Source organism: Polypterus senegalus, chromosome 15, assembly GCF_016835505.1.
Source record: "Polypterus senegalus isolate Bchr_013 chromosome 15, ASM1683550v1, whole genome shotgun sequence".
NCBI lineage: Eukaryota > Metazoa > Chordata > Cladistia > Polypteriformes > Polypteridae > Polypterus > Polypterus senegalus.
This window is the reverse complement of record NC_053168.1, coordinates 47125220-47139537: the sequence shown is the minus strand read 5'-3', so window position 1 is coordinate 47139537 and position 14318 is coordinate 47125220.

Sequence of the window (14318 nt, the reverse complement as noted above, 5' to 3'; positions counted from 1 at the left end):
TATGTCTGTAACCAAGAGTATGTACCTGACAAACTGGCAGACTGCTTAGGGTGACTTCTCTTCAAAGTGTGCAAATTGAAATGAGACAATATAAATTATAAAATATGTTTCTGGATGGTTTATAAAAATTCAGCCATTTTTGGTGGTACACTTTTAAAAAACTAGTGTTTGTCATGTTCACAATGATTTTTTGTATGATTTCTTAAATATGATGAAATGGCTTTTTGTAAACATAGTAATAATAATACTATGTTTTTGAGAGGTATTTCAATAGCCAGTTCAACAAAAATCATCATTAGGCAAACATACATAGTTACTTATTGTTCAAAATCATAGAGTATATTACATCATTCGAGTTTAAAACATTGCTTTACACAGTAACTTATGTCCCACTCTTACTGTTACAGTTTTATGATCCATATACAGTATAATGTCCATACTAATTAGTAAGCTTTTCCTAGTATAAACTAAAATACATTAATAGATAGATAGATAGATACTTTATTAATCCCAAGGGGAAATTCACATTATCCAGCAGCAGCATACTGATACTAAAAACAATATTAAAGAATAATAAAAATGCAGGTAAAACAGACAATAACTTTGAATAATGTTAGCGTTTACCCCCCCGGGTGGAATTGAAGAGTCGCATAGTGTGGGGTCTCCTCAGTCTGTCAGTGGAGCAGGACAGTGACAACAGTCTGCCGCTGAAGCTGCTCCTCTGTCTGGAGATGACACTGTTCAGTTGATGCAGTGTATTCATCATGATTGACAGAAGTTTGCTCAGCGCCCGTCGCTCTGCCACGGATGTTAAACTGTCCAGCTCCATTCCTACAATAGAAGGAATTTTTATGTGTAAATATATAATTATAGCAAAGTAAATGCATATACTGTATATATCTATAATTATTTAAAATCACATACAGCACATCATAGTGACATTTTAAATTATTAATTATACAATGAATTTAAAAAGTATTTAGACACCTTCACTTTTTCACATTTTGCACATTTTTCAGATAAAACTATTTAATTTCATTTTTACTCACATCAAACAACACTTAATACCCCAGAAATAAAAAGTAAAAACCAAATCTTAGAGATAATTTAGAGAAATTACACCTGCTGGTTTGTTATTCTGTTTTGTTATCATTTAATATTAATCAATAGTTAATGTTAATCACATAAATAAATTATTTGTTATCTGTGATGGACTGCTGATCCCTTCAAGGCTGGTTGCTTCTATGTGCCTGATGCAATTGCCCCACAGCCTTCATCTGGATTAAGAGGGTTTGATCGTGAAAGGATAAATATAAAGAAATCAGTTAGTTAATATCTTTTAAAATATAAATAACCTTTGAAAATGCAGACACAGTATTAGGAAAACTTAATGCAAACATTGGATGAGGTTATGATTTTTTTTTGTTGAAAAACTTAAATTTGAGAGTGATATTAGTCTGTTTTAAGTTAAGATATTTTTTTAACTGACATACTAGTTCTTTTTCAAGATCAACACAGATGACTGAGCCAGGATCAACCCAAATATATATATAAGATCAAGTACGATGGTCCTACTAAGCATGAACAGAAGTAGTTCCTGTATTAAGGAGTTCCTTCTTGTCTGTCTTGAGTGACATTCATTCATCTTAAGCCATATGCTTTATATAAACTTTTAAAGAGACCCTTGTATATTACATAATCGTCAAAACTCCCCATTTTATGTCATTTTCATGTACAGAATATTAAGGCTATAATTTTATGTAGCAGTTAAGAGTTTTGTTACCATAGGAAGTGTAATGAAGTAAAGCTAAAAGGAAAAAAACAGCAGAACAGAAAATTACTCTCACAGTTTTTGACTACCATATTTTGTACTGAGTACAGATTGTAAAGGCCTTGGTGATCTGTAATACAGCAGCTGATCTGCTGAATACTCTTTTATGTCTTTTGAATATCTGTCTTGATTAAAATGTATTCTATGACAAACTTGGAACATGAACAGTTTTTCCACCATATTTACTCTGTATTCTCCCAGCTACTTCACCAAAAAATATAACTAAACTTAACATGAATCGGCTATATGGCCAGTCAAATTAACATTTAGAGATATCTCAACATGAATTCCTTAAAATGCTGTTTACTTTTTTAAATATTTGCAACTCATTTTAAGATATCCCAAACAATGTTCTTTTACATTTTTGTATATAAGGCATTGCATTTTTATTGTATTTGAACTACAATTGTTACTTTTTTCTGCATTGGATACATCAGACAGAGATAAGTCAAACTATTTTCTAAAAGTCATTTTTCCTAATTAGGAACATAAGAGGTATAATGTTAACTACTTTAGTCGGTTACTATGACAAATTCTCTTCCAATTTTCATTCACATTTTACTAGTCATTTCACAAACTTCCTTAGTAACAGATTATTTGGTGTTATCCTCTAGAGGGCAGTAAATCATTAATTTGTTTAGAGGTAATAAAAATCATTTTTAGTTTCCAATTGGAAATAAAAATTAAAAATGATCCCTGTTTTGAACTTAATCCAACTGATCAATCTTTTGCATTAATTAAAACAATTACATGTGCAGTCAATCTTGGTGTTTCTATTTTCACTTTCTACACTAATGTATGATCTTTAAACCACACATTTTTTCCTTACAACTATTATATTAGGTTTTAAGTAAAATACAAGAATATGTATTGGTGAAAAAATAAAAAACAGTTTTTCACATTGTGCAGCTGGTAGTCATAATCCTCCTCGCTTTTTCAGTTCCAGATAGCAGGTCAAAATACATTTTTAATATATATTGCACTTCATACCAATAGAGAGATGTTAATTTATTACACTAGCCGGATTGTCATGTAAACCTAAATTTAATCATTAGAATATGTAGGCCCCCAGTGATGACACCTTGAGACTCTATGCTCCTTTAAGAAAACTATCATGCACTTGTGCCTCACCATACTTGAAGCTATAAAATAAGTATTTATGATGGAACTCGATTAAAAGAACACCCTGCTATGTAGGGTTCTAACACCAGCTTTGCAGCTTCATTGCCTCCTTCTAAACTAGTTTCCCTGTATCTTTCCAAACTACTGTTTAATTTCTTGGATAAACTAAATACACCTCAAATCCAAAAAAACTCAACAAAGTACTTTATAGAAAGCATTTGATAAGGTCCCTTATGAGAGTCTCAACTAAAACAGGTGCAGGTTCAGTGTGTAGTGTGTAGATGTGTAGGTGTAGAATTGGCTAAAACAAAGGAATCAGAGGGTTATGGTGAGAGGAACCTTATCAGAATTGGGTGAAGTTAAGAGTGGTGTCCCTCAGGGTCAGTGCTGGGGCAGATACTATTCTTAATATACAGTGCATCCGGAAAGTATTCACAGCGCATCACTTTTTCCACATTTTCTTATGTTACAGCCTTATTCCAAAATGGATTAAATTCATTTTTTTCCTCAGAATTCTACACACAACACCCCATAAAGACAACATGAAAAAAGTTTACTTGAGGTTTTTGCAAATTTATTAAAAATAAAAAAACTGAGAAATCACATGTACATAAGTATTCACAGCCTTTGCTCAATACTTTGATGATGCACCTCTCAAGCTCCATCAGGTTGGATGGGAAGCGTCGGTACACAGCCATTTTAAGATCTCTCCAGAGATGTTCAATCAGATTCAAGTCTGGGCTCTGGCTTGGCCACTGAAGGACATTCACAGAGTTGTCCTGAAGCCACTCCTTTGATATCTTGGCTGTGTGCTTAGGGTCGTTGTCCTGCTGAAAGATGAACCGTCGCCCCAATCTGAGGTCAAGAGCGCTCTGGAGCAGGTTTTCTTCCAGGATGTCTCTGTGCATTGCTGCAGTCATCTTTCCCGTTATCCTGACTAGTCTCCCAGGTCCTGCTGCTGAAAAACATCCCCACCGCATGATGCTGCCACCACCATGCTAGACTGTAGGGATGGTATTGGCCTGGTGATTAGCAGTGCCTGGTTTCCTCCAAACGTGACGCCTGGCATTCATACCAAAGAATTCAATCTTTGTCTCATCAGACCAGAGAATTTTGTTTCTCATGGTCTGAGAGTCCTTCAGGTGCCTTTTGGCAAACTCCAGGCGGGCTGCCATGTACCTTTTACTAAGGAGTGGCTTCCGTCTGGCCACTCTACCATACAGGCCTGATTGGTGGATTGCTGCAGAGATGGTTGTCCTTCTGGAAAAGTGATGCGCTGTGAATACTTTCCGGAGGCACTGTATATAAACGATGTATACTTACTAAATGAGTCTCTTTTAAAACACTTGTGACTGTGACCTTTGACATTCCAGATCACAAAGTTCACTGTTTGGTCAGAGAGACACTGCTTTTGAACTTTTGATGTCATCTTGTAAAGGTTGTACATTATTTCATACAATAGCTTCAACCTAGGTATCATATTATTGCTAGGTATTGTTATGTTTTGGTAAAAAAGAATAAATATGAAGTAACTTGCTCTCTTTATCTCCCACCCCTGCCCTCCCAATTTGCCTTCCCTCCCAATATGCCCCCCCAAGTGAGGCTAGACCAAACTACACAGTCCAGTCCTCTGAAATGCCTAGTGTGACAGATAGAGGGTGCAAACGTCCTCTTGAACCCTCAGACTATATGCCAGACGCAGGCAAAAGTCCAATTTTTGACTTTATTATTCATAAACAGTGCATGGGAACAGATTTCCCATAGTCCTTTTATATTCCCTGACCCGGAAGTGTTTCCAATCCTTCAGTTCATGTGACTTCCTATCACTTCCGGGTCAGATAAAAAGTTCTCTTCTTCATCCCAGAAGTACGTAATTTCCCCTGTCGCTTTGCCTAAGACGTACTTCCGGGTTATAGGTCACATACAACTCTCTGGGCCTCCCGGAAGCATCCTCTGTTGGCCCCTGTGGTATCCAGCAGGGCTGTAAAGGAAAACTCCATTGTCCATGATTCCCTGCTGGTATTCGGGGCACCCCTCATGCTTCAGGGAGAGCTCCACCTGGCGGCCTGGGGGTATTGGCAAGCTGGCCATAGTCCACACTAGATACAGAGCACATCCTAAACAAAAAAAAAATCAGCAGCGGTGAAGAAAAGATTAAAATTAAGATATCTTATGATGGTACAATCCAAACATAATAAACCGAGGGTATGATGTTAAACCGTTCCCTTAGGAAATAAAAAATGATTTAAAAAATAATTAGTGCATATGCATATACACTCACCTAAAGGATTATTAGGAATACCTGTTCAGTTTCTCATTAATGCAATTATCTAATCAACCAATCACATAGCAGTTGCTTCAATGCATTTAGGGGTGTGGTCCTGGTCAAGACAATCTCCTGAACTCCAAACTGAATGTCAGAATGGGAAAGAAAGGTGATTTAAGCAATTTTAAAAAGTATTTCACAATCTGCTCAGTTACTGGGATTTTCACGCACAACCGTTTCTAGGGTTTACAAAGAATGGTGTGAAAAGGGAAAAACATCCAGTATGTGGCAGTCCTGTGGGCGAAAATGCCTTGTTGATGCTAGAGGTCAGAGGAGAATGGGCCGACTGATTCAAGCTGATAGAAGAGCAACTTTGACTGAAATAACTACTCGTTACAACCGAGGTATGCAGCAAAGCATTTGTGAAGCCACAACACGCACAACCTTGAGGCGGATGGGCTACAACAGCAGAAGACCCCACCGGGTACCACTCATCTCCACTACAAATAGGAAAAAGAGGCTACAATTTGCACGAGCTCACCAAAATTGGACAGTTGAAGACTGGAAAAATGTTGCCTGGTCTGATGAGTCTCGATTTCTGTTGAGACATTCAAATGGTAGAGTCAGAATTTGGCGTAAACAGAATGAGAACATGGATCCATCATGCCTTGTTACCACTGTGCAGGCTGGTGGTGGTGGTGTAATGGTGTGGGGGATGTTTTCTTGGCACACTTTAGGCCCCTTAGTGCCAATTGGGCTTTGTTTAAATGCCACGGGCTACCTGAGCATTGTTTCTGACCATGTCCATCCCTTCATGGCCACCATGTACCCATCCTCTGATGGCTACTTCCAGCAGGATAATGCATCATGTCACAAAGCTCGAATCATTTCAAATTGGATTCTTAAACATGACAATGAGTTCACTGTACTAAAATGGCCCCCACAGTCACCAGATCTCAACCCAATAGAGCATCTTTGGGATGTGGTGGAACGGGAGCTTCGTGCCCTGGATGTGCATCCCACAAATCTCCATCAACTGCAAGATGCTATCCTATCAATATGGGCCAACATTTCTAACGAATGCTTTCAGCACCTTGTTGAATCAATGCCACGTAGAATTAAGGCAGTTCTGAAGGCGAAAGGGGGTCAAACACCGTATTAGTATGGTGTTCCTAATAAGCCTTTAGGTGAGTGTATGCATATATTTAATAGAATCTTCTTCTTCTTCTTTCAGCTGCTCCCATTAGGGGTCGCCACAGCAGATCATCTTCTTCAATATCTTTCTGCCCTCTGCATCTTATTCTGTTACACCCATCACCTGCATGTCCTCTCTCACCACATCCATAAACCTTCGCTTAGGCCTTCCTCTTTTCCTCTACCCTTGCAGCTCTATCCTTAGCATCCTTCTCCCAATATACCCAACATCTCTCCTCTGCACATGTCCAAACCAATGCAATTTCGTCTTTCTGACTTTGTCTCCCAACCGTCCAACTTGAACTGACCCTCTAATGTACTCATTTCTAATCCTATCCATCCTCGTCACACCCAATGCAAATCTTAGCATCTTTAACTCTGCCACCTCCAGCTCTGTCTCCTGCTTTCTGGTCAGTGCCACCGTCTCCAACCCATATAACATAGCTGGTCTCACTACCATCCTGTAGACCTTCCCTTTCACTCTTGCTGATACCCGTCTGTCGCAAATTATTCCTGACACTTTTCCACCCATTCCACCCTGCCTGCACTCTCTTTTTCACCTCTCTTCCACAATTCCCATTCCTCTGTACTGTTGATCCCAAGTATTTAAACTCATCCACCTTCGCCAACTCTACTCCCTGCATCCTCAACATTCCACTGACCTTCCTCTCATTTACACACATATATTCTGTCTTGTTCCTACTGACCTTCATTCCTCTCCTCTCTAGAGCATATCTCCACCTCTCCAGGGTCTCCTCAACCTACTCCCTATTATCGCTACAGATCACAATGTCATCAGAAAACATCATAGTTCACAGGGACTCCTGTCTAATCTCGTCTGTCAACCTGTCCATCACCATTGCAAATAAGAAAGGGCTCAGAGCTGATCCCTGATGTAATCCCACCTCCAACTTGAATGCATCTGTCACTCCTACCGCAAACCTCTCCACTGTCACACTTCCCTCGTACATATCCTGTACAACTCTTACGTACTTGTTTGCCACTCCTGACTTCCTCACTTTCCAAGATTCCATTAAACAATCTGGTTAAAAACGCCACTGCCATCTCTTCTAAACACCTCCATCTGGACCAAAGGCCTTTTCATTTTTCATCCTCTTCATAGCTGTCCTTAATTCCTCCTTCCTAATCCGTTGCACTTCCTGATTCACTGTCTCCACATCATCCAACCTCTTCTCTCTCTCGTTCTCTTCATTCATCAGCCTCTCAAAGTATTCTTTCCATCTGCTCAACACACTCTCCTCGCTTGTGAGTACATTTCCATCCTTATCCTTTATCACCCTAACCTGCTTTTCCTCCTTCCTCTTTCCAGATGTCATGCCAAGCACCCTTATTGCTGTCACCCTTACTACTGCTGTAGTTTCCCAGCTGTCTGGTAACTCTTCACTGCCACCCAGTGCCTGTCTCACCTTCTCCCTAAACTCAACCTTGCAGTCTTCCTTTTTCAACTTCCACCATTTGATCCTTGGCTCTGCCTTCACTCTCTTTCTCTTCTTGATCTCCAACGTCATCCTACAGACCACCATCCTATGCTGCTTAACTACACTTTCCCCTGCCACCACTTTGCAGTCTTCAATCTCCTTCAGATCGACTCTTCTGCATAGGATGTAATCTACCTGTGCGCATCTTCCTCCACTTGTACGTAACCCTATGTTCCTCCATCTTCTTAAAATACGTATTCACCACAGCCATGTCCATCCTTTTGGCAAAATCCACTATCCTCTGACCTTCTTCATTCCTCTCCTTTGTATTGTTGTCCGCATATTGATTTGGCAAAATTTTACACCGGATGCCCTTCCTAATGTAACCCTCCCCATTTATCCGGGCTTGGGACCGGCACAAAGAAACACACTGGTTTGTGCATCCCCTGTGGCTGGTTTATATATTTAATAGAATAAATTTCAATATAGTAACTGAATAAAAGTGCCCAAAAACGAAATAGAATGTATAATCACAACAAATGTTGCATTACAGATAGACTAAGTTGCCAAAAGAATCTTCTTTGCATATGACTCGTGTTCATATTTTGGATGATGTCAGTATCAGAGTTGTTAGCCCTTTTTCTGCTTCTTCAGGAGAACTAAAGATGAAGAATTGTTTAATCACTTTCAATTTAGCTAAAAACAAGAGGCTATATCTGATTTCAGTTTTAAGTAAGTGCTGTTTAATGCTGTAGAATGCAGCTTCTTTAGCGGCTGCTGAAGGAAAGAAATCTAGGAAAATATGAATGTGGTTATTTTCAAATACGATCTTCACTTTCTGTCTGAGATTCAACATCAAGTTTTCTTTAACCCATAGTTTGTAGAATCAAACAATCAGGCTTCACAGTTTTGAGGCATTCAAGCCACATATGTGATAGGCTGCTGAGATCTCAGTATCTGATTTAAAGTCATCTCCAGATATTTTAAAAAATAATTCAGCTATGAATTTCACTGTGTTTAGACTTTCACGTTTTTCAGGAGTCCTTTGATTCTGATGTTGTTTATTCTGCATCTATCTTCCAACACAGCTAATTTATCACTGAGCACTTTGCATTCAGATTCTACCGCAGTTGCTTGTGGTGGATGCCAATTGTTTAACCTCTTCAATACAAGTCATAAACATTTGCTTAACTTCTTTTAAGTGATCACCGAGTGCTCTTATTTTATTCTCAATTTTGCTGGATATACTTGTGATTAAATCCTCCCAGAATGACTAAATACAGGGTACAGTATCTCAAATAGATAATACAAAAAGCAAAAATACACCGCTGCCAGTGGAACAACATCTTAGATGTCCATCTCTGTCAACAGACGAGATGAACTCCAAGTAAGAACAAGTTTCATTTGGAAAAAGATATGGAATGGCAAGCTATACAAAGAAAACTAAAGGTGTGGGAATTTTAATACATATAACAATCTCATTTACAGTAACAGACATAGTATATGATCCCATAGGGAGATATGTCATGGTGATATGTAATTAAGCAAATTCTAAAGTAATTTTGATAAATATCTACGCACCTAATGTGAACGATAGAGATTTTATCCAAAATGTATTCACATTTGTTCTTAATATGAACACTCATAAAATTTTAAAGACCAGATACTTCAATTGTGTTTTAAATCCAGTCCTGGATTGCTCTTTAGCTACAGTGGCGATAACATCTAATACTGCAAAAATACTCAAATAGTTTGTAATAGATAATAACATATCAGACCCATGGAGATTTTTAAATCCAAACTCAAGAGCATATTTCGTCTTCTCATCATTATATCATAGTTATTCAAGAAATGATTAGTTCTTTATATATAATAATTTATTGCCCACTATATAGTCCTGCAAGTACAACACTATTGTTATCTCCAACCAAGCCCCTCTAAACATGGAGCTTAGATCACTATGCCCTATACACTTATCTTGTAGCTGGTGTCTTAATCCTTTGTCATTAGTTAATGAGAACTGTACAGAATGAATCTCCAAGCAAACTGATTATTTTTAGATGCATCCTCAGAGGTCTCTGCAGAAGTACTCTGGGAAACTCTTAAGGCTTTTATAAGAGGACAGATTATTTCATATCTTTCTCACAAAAATAAATTGGAAACCAAGAAGACATCAGAGTTAATCTGTGAAATTACCAGAACAGATTAATGATATGCCAAGTATTCAAATTAGGCATTTTATAATAAAAGATAGGTTTTGCTATCAGAATTTAATCTCTTGACAAAAAAGAAACAGAACACCTCATCTTTAAATTGTGACTTTATTGCTATGACCATGGAGAGGAGGCTGATAAGATCTTAATTCAACAAATCCACAAGCAGGATGTTCGCAACACAATAACAGAATTTACCAAAACAGATGGAGATAAAATCATTGAACATAAAAATATAACTCACACATTTAGAGAGTACTATAAGTCCTTATATTCTAGTCAGTCACTGGTAAGGCCTCATGTGGAGTACCGTGTACAGTTTTGGTCTCCAGCTTACAAAAAAAGACATACAGTACTTGCACTAGAAAAAGTCCAGAGAAGAGGCCAGGACTGCAGGGAATGAGTTATGAGGAAAGATTAAAACATCTGAGCCTTTTCAGTTTAACCAAAAGTAGAAAAAGAGGTAACATGATTGAAGTGCTTAAAACTATAAAGGGAATTAGTACAATGGATCAAGATTTAAAATGAGTTCAACAAGAATACAGGCACAATTGGAAACTTGTTAAGAATAAATTTCACACAAACATTATCAAGTTTTTCTTCACACAGAGAACCAAAGATACATGCTGTAAGCTACCAAGTAGTGTGGTAGACAGAAGGACTTTAGGGACCTTCAGAACAGGACTTGATATAATTTTGGGGAATTAAGCAGATAGGACAGGCAAACTTTGTTGGGCTGAATGGTCTGTTCTCGTCTAAATGTTTCTAATATACTAATGTTCAGTTTATTTGTAAGAAATACAGCACAAAATGCAGGGCATCATTAAAAAACATTATTTTGAATCAGGTTCTGCCTCGGGCATCATTCATAATAAGCTAGAAGGCAGTACTCCTATTGATTTTGGTAGCAATGTAAACAACAAGGTTAATAATGTTAAATGATTTAAACAGAAATTGTGAAATACTATTGTGTCATGGAACTCAAGCTGTTTGTAACCTCCAAAAGAACTGCCATTACAGTTTAGTGTAATTAGAGGAAAAACAAGTACACGTAGACTACAGTAGACAGACAGTTCCTAATAGTTGACAAATAAATTCTATAGCTAAAGATAACTCTGCAGTCTGAGCTAAAATACAATCATACTTCTCCAGAATTATAAATGACAATGCAAAAAATGATATTTTCAACAATTGATAATTTAAACAATCCAACTTCATATCCAGTGTGGATCAGACAAGTGTAGATGGCCAAGTATGAAGTTTTGCAAAGTTTTTTGAACAGTATGGACCTCAGGAACAGTAGCAGATCTTCCTATTGTTATATATCAGACCTTTTAGACCTTTTGAGATTTCTGCATAAACAACATGTATGCACTCTTTGCACTTCTACATCTTAAATATAATCTTCCAGCAACACACTGTTTTCTCTCAGTGTAAGCTAGAAAAGTTAGTTACCAAGATAGCTTTTCTAGTTCTCCATCAATATACAATCCCTGAAGCAATACTGGCTACTTTTGATTAATATACTAGGGTGTTGTACCATGTTAACCATTATGAATGTAGAGAAAAGCCAAGCAAAATGACACCTTTTATTGGCTAACTAAAAAGATTACAATATGCAAGCTTTCGAGGCAACTCAGGCCCCTTCTTCAGGCAAGAGTAAACAAGTAAAAAAGATGTGTTTGATTAATATAAAAATTAAATATAATTTTAAAATCTAATATAAAAATTTCAACATTTTACCAACAAATGCCTGGGACTCTCACTTCATCCCTATGTGATCTTAGGAAATCATGAGATAATAATTTATCAAACAGCATTTCATATAGGTAATAAAATCCTTTTATCCACAAAATATATTTTTCTTTTTCTATTTGTATAAAACATGACATAATTCAGCTAAAAATTGTACATCACCTAAGTAGTTAATTTAAAACTGTCTTAATGTATCAGGGAAAAGGCTCAAATTGTAAATAATTTCATAATGCCCTCAACTCTGGCCACATGTTTGCAATGCTCTACATTTAGATTGTTTTGAGTTCCAGTACAGTATTTACATATAATTCAGATAGCTGCTGAGCTAAAGACTGCTTCAATCACCATTAGAAACATGGAACAACACAAGATGGGATAACGTTGTGCAATGAACAATCTATTTTTATATGCTACACTACATTGCAGATATGAATACTCGTTTTACTTAACTAGAAATATCCTAAACAACCTTCTATATCTTAATGAGAAAGTGATTTATTATATCTTAAATTCATAGTTCATCCTTAAGTTTTCATTAACAGAATTCTAAAATAACACAGCTAAACATTTTCTACTGCCTTAATATACAATATATGATGAACTAAATAAGATTAGTCTCTCTTGTAGGTGTTTGAATCAGAGAAGGTGTTTGATGACATTGTTTGGAATACAAAGTTTGTATTACTGTATTAATTGCATCTTTGGCCAAACATTGCTTTATTGTTTTTTGTTTTATATATATATATATATATATATATATATATATTGTCAGGGATGCCAGGGGCGACGACCTGGCCGGGACGCCTTGAGGGATCAGAAGAGGGCGTGCACCCACCTTGGATCACGTGGGGGCCACCACGCTGGTTGCTTTGGGGGCCACGGGTTGAGGGCTTAGAAGCCCAACCCTGTAGGGGCCCATGGTCACCGCCAGCGGGCACCCCAATGCCTTGGGAACCCTGGACCTTAGCACTCCTGCCACACCAGGAAGTGCTGGGGGGAAGAGAAGCAGGGACACCCGGAGTGCTTCTGGGAGTACAGCCAGCACTTCCACCACATGGGGGCGTGTTGGCGGGTGATTGCCGGGGAGCACCTGGAGCATATCCGGGTAAAGATAAAAGGGGCCGCCTCCCTTCATTCGGGGCTGGAGTCGGGTGGAAGTAGGACAAAGCAGGAGAAGCAAGAGTGGAGGAGGCCCAAAGAAAGGCATAGAGTATGGCCAGGACTTTGGGGGTTTGTTTGTGCACTATAATTCTGTACATAATAGACTTGTAAAGAAACGTGTGGTGGTGGAAAACAACATGTCTACCTGTCTGTGCCCGGGTTCTGTTCACAATATATATACAGTGTGGTGTGAAAAACTATTTGCCCCCTTCCTGATTTCTTATTCTTTTGCATGTTATTCACACAAAATGTTTCTGATCATCAAACACATTTAACCATTAGTCAAATATAACACAAGTAAACACAAAATGCAGTTTTTAAATGATGGTTTTATTGTTTAGAGAGAAAAAAAATCCAAACCTACATGGCCCTGTGTGAAAATGTAATTGCCCCCTTGTTAAAAAATAACCTAACTGTGGTGTATCACACCTGAGTTCAATTTCCGTAGCCACCCTCAGGCCTGATTACTGCCACACCTGTTTCAATCAAGAAATCACTTAAATAGGAGCTGCCTGACACAGAGAAGTAGACCAAAAGCACCTCAAAAGCTAGACAACATGCCAAGATCCAAAGAAATTCAGGAACAAATGAGAACAGAAGTAATTGAGATCTATCAGTCTGGTAAAGGTTATAAAGCCATTTCTAAAGCTTTGGGACTCCAGCGAACCACAGTGAGAGCTATTATCCACAAATGGCAAAAACATGGAACAGTGGTGAACCTTCCCAGGAGTGGCCGGCCGACCAAAATTACCCCAAGAGCGCAGAGGCGACTCATCCGAGAGGTCACAAAAGACCCCAGGACAACGTCTAAAGAACTGCAGGCCTCACTTGCCTCAATTAACATCAGTGTTCACGACTCCACCATAAGAAAGAGACTGGGCAAAAACGGCCTGCATGGCAGATTTCCAAGACGCAAACCACTGTTAAGCAAAAGAACATTAGGGCTCGTCTCAATTTTGCTAAGAAACATCTCAATGATTGCCAAGACTTTTGGGAAAATACCTTGTGGACTGATGAGACTTTTTGGAAGGCAAATGTCCCGTTACATCTGGCGTAAAAGAAACACAGCATTTCAGAAAAAGAACATCATACCAACAGTAAAATATGGTGGTGGTAGTGTGATGGTCTGGGGTTGTTTTGCTGCTTCAGGACCTGGAAGGCTTGCTGTGATAGATGGAACCATGAATTCTACTGTCTACCAAAAAATCCTGAAGGAGAATGTCCAGCCATCTGTTCGTCAACTCAAGCTGAAGCGATCTTGGGTGCTGCAACAGGACAATGACCCAAAACACACCAGCAAATCCACCTCTGAATGGCTGAAGAAAAACAAAATGAAG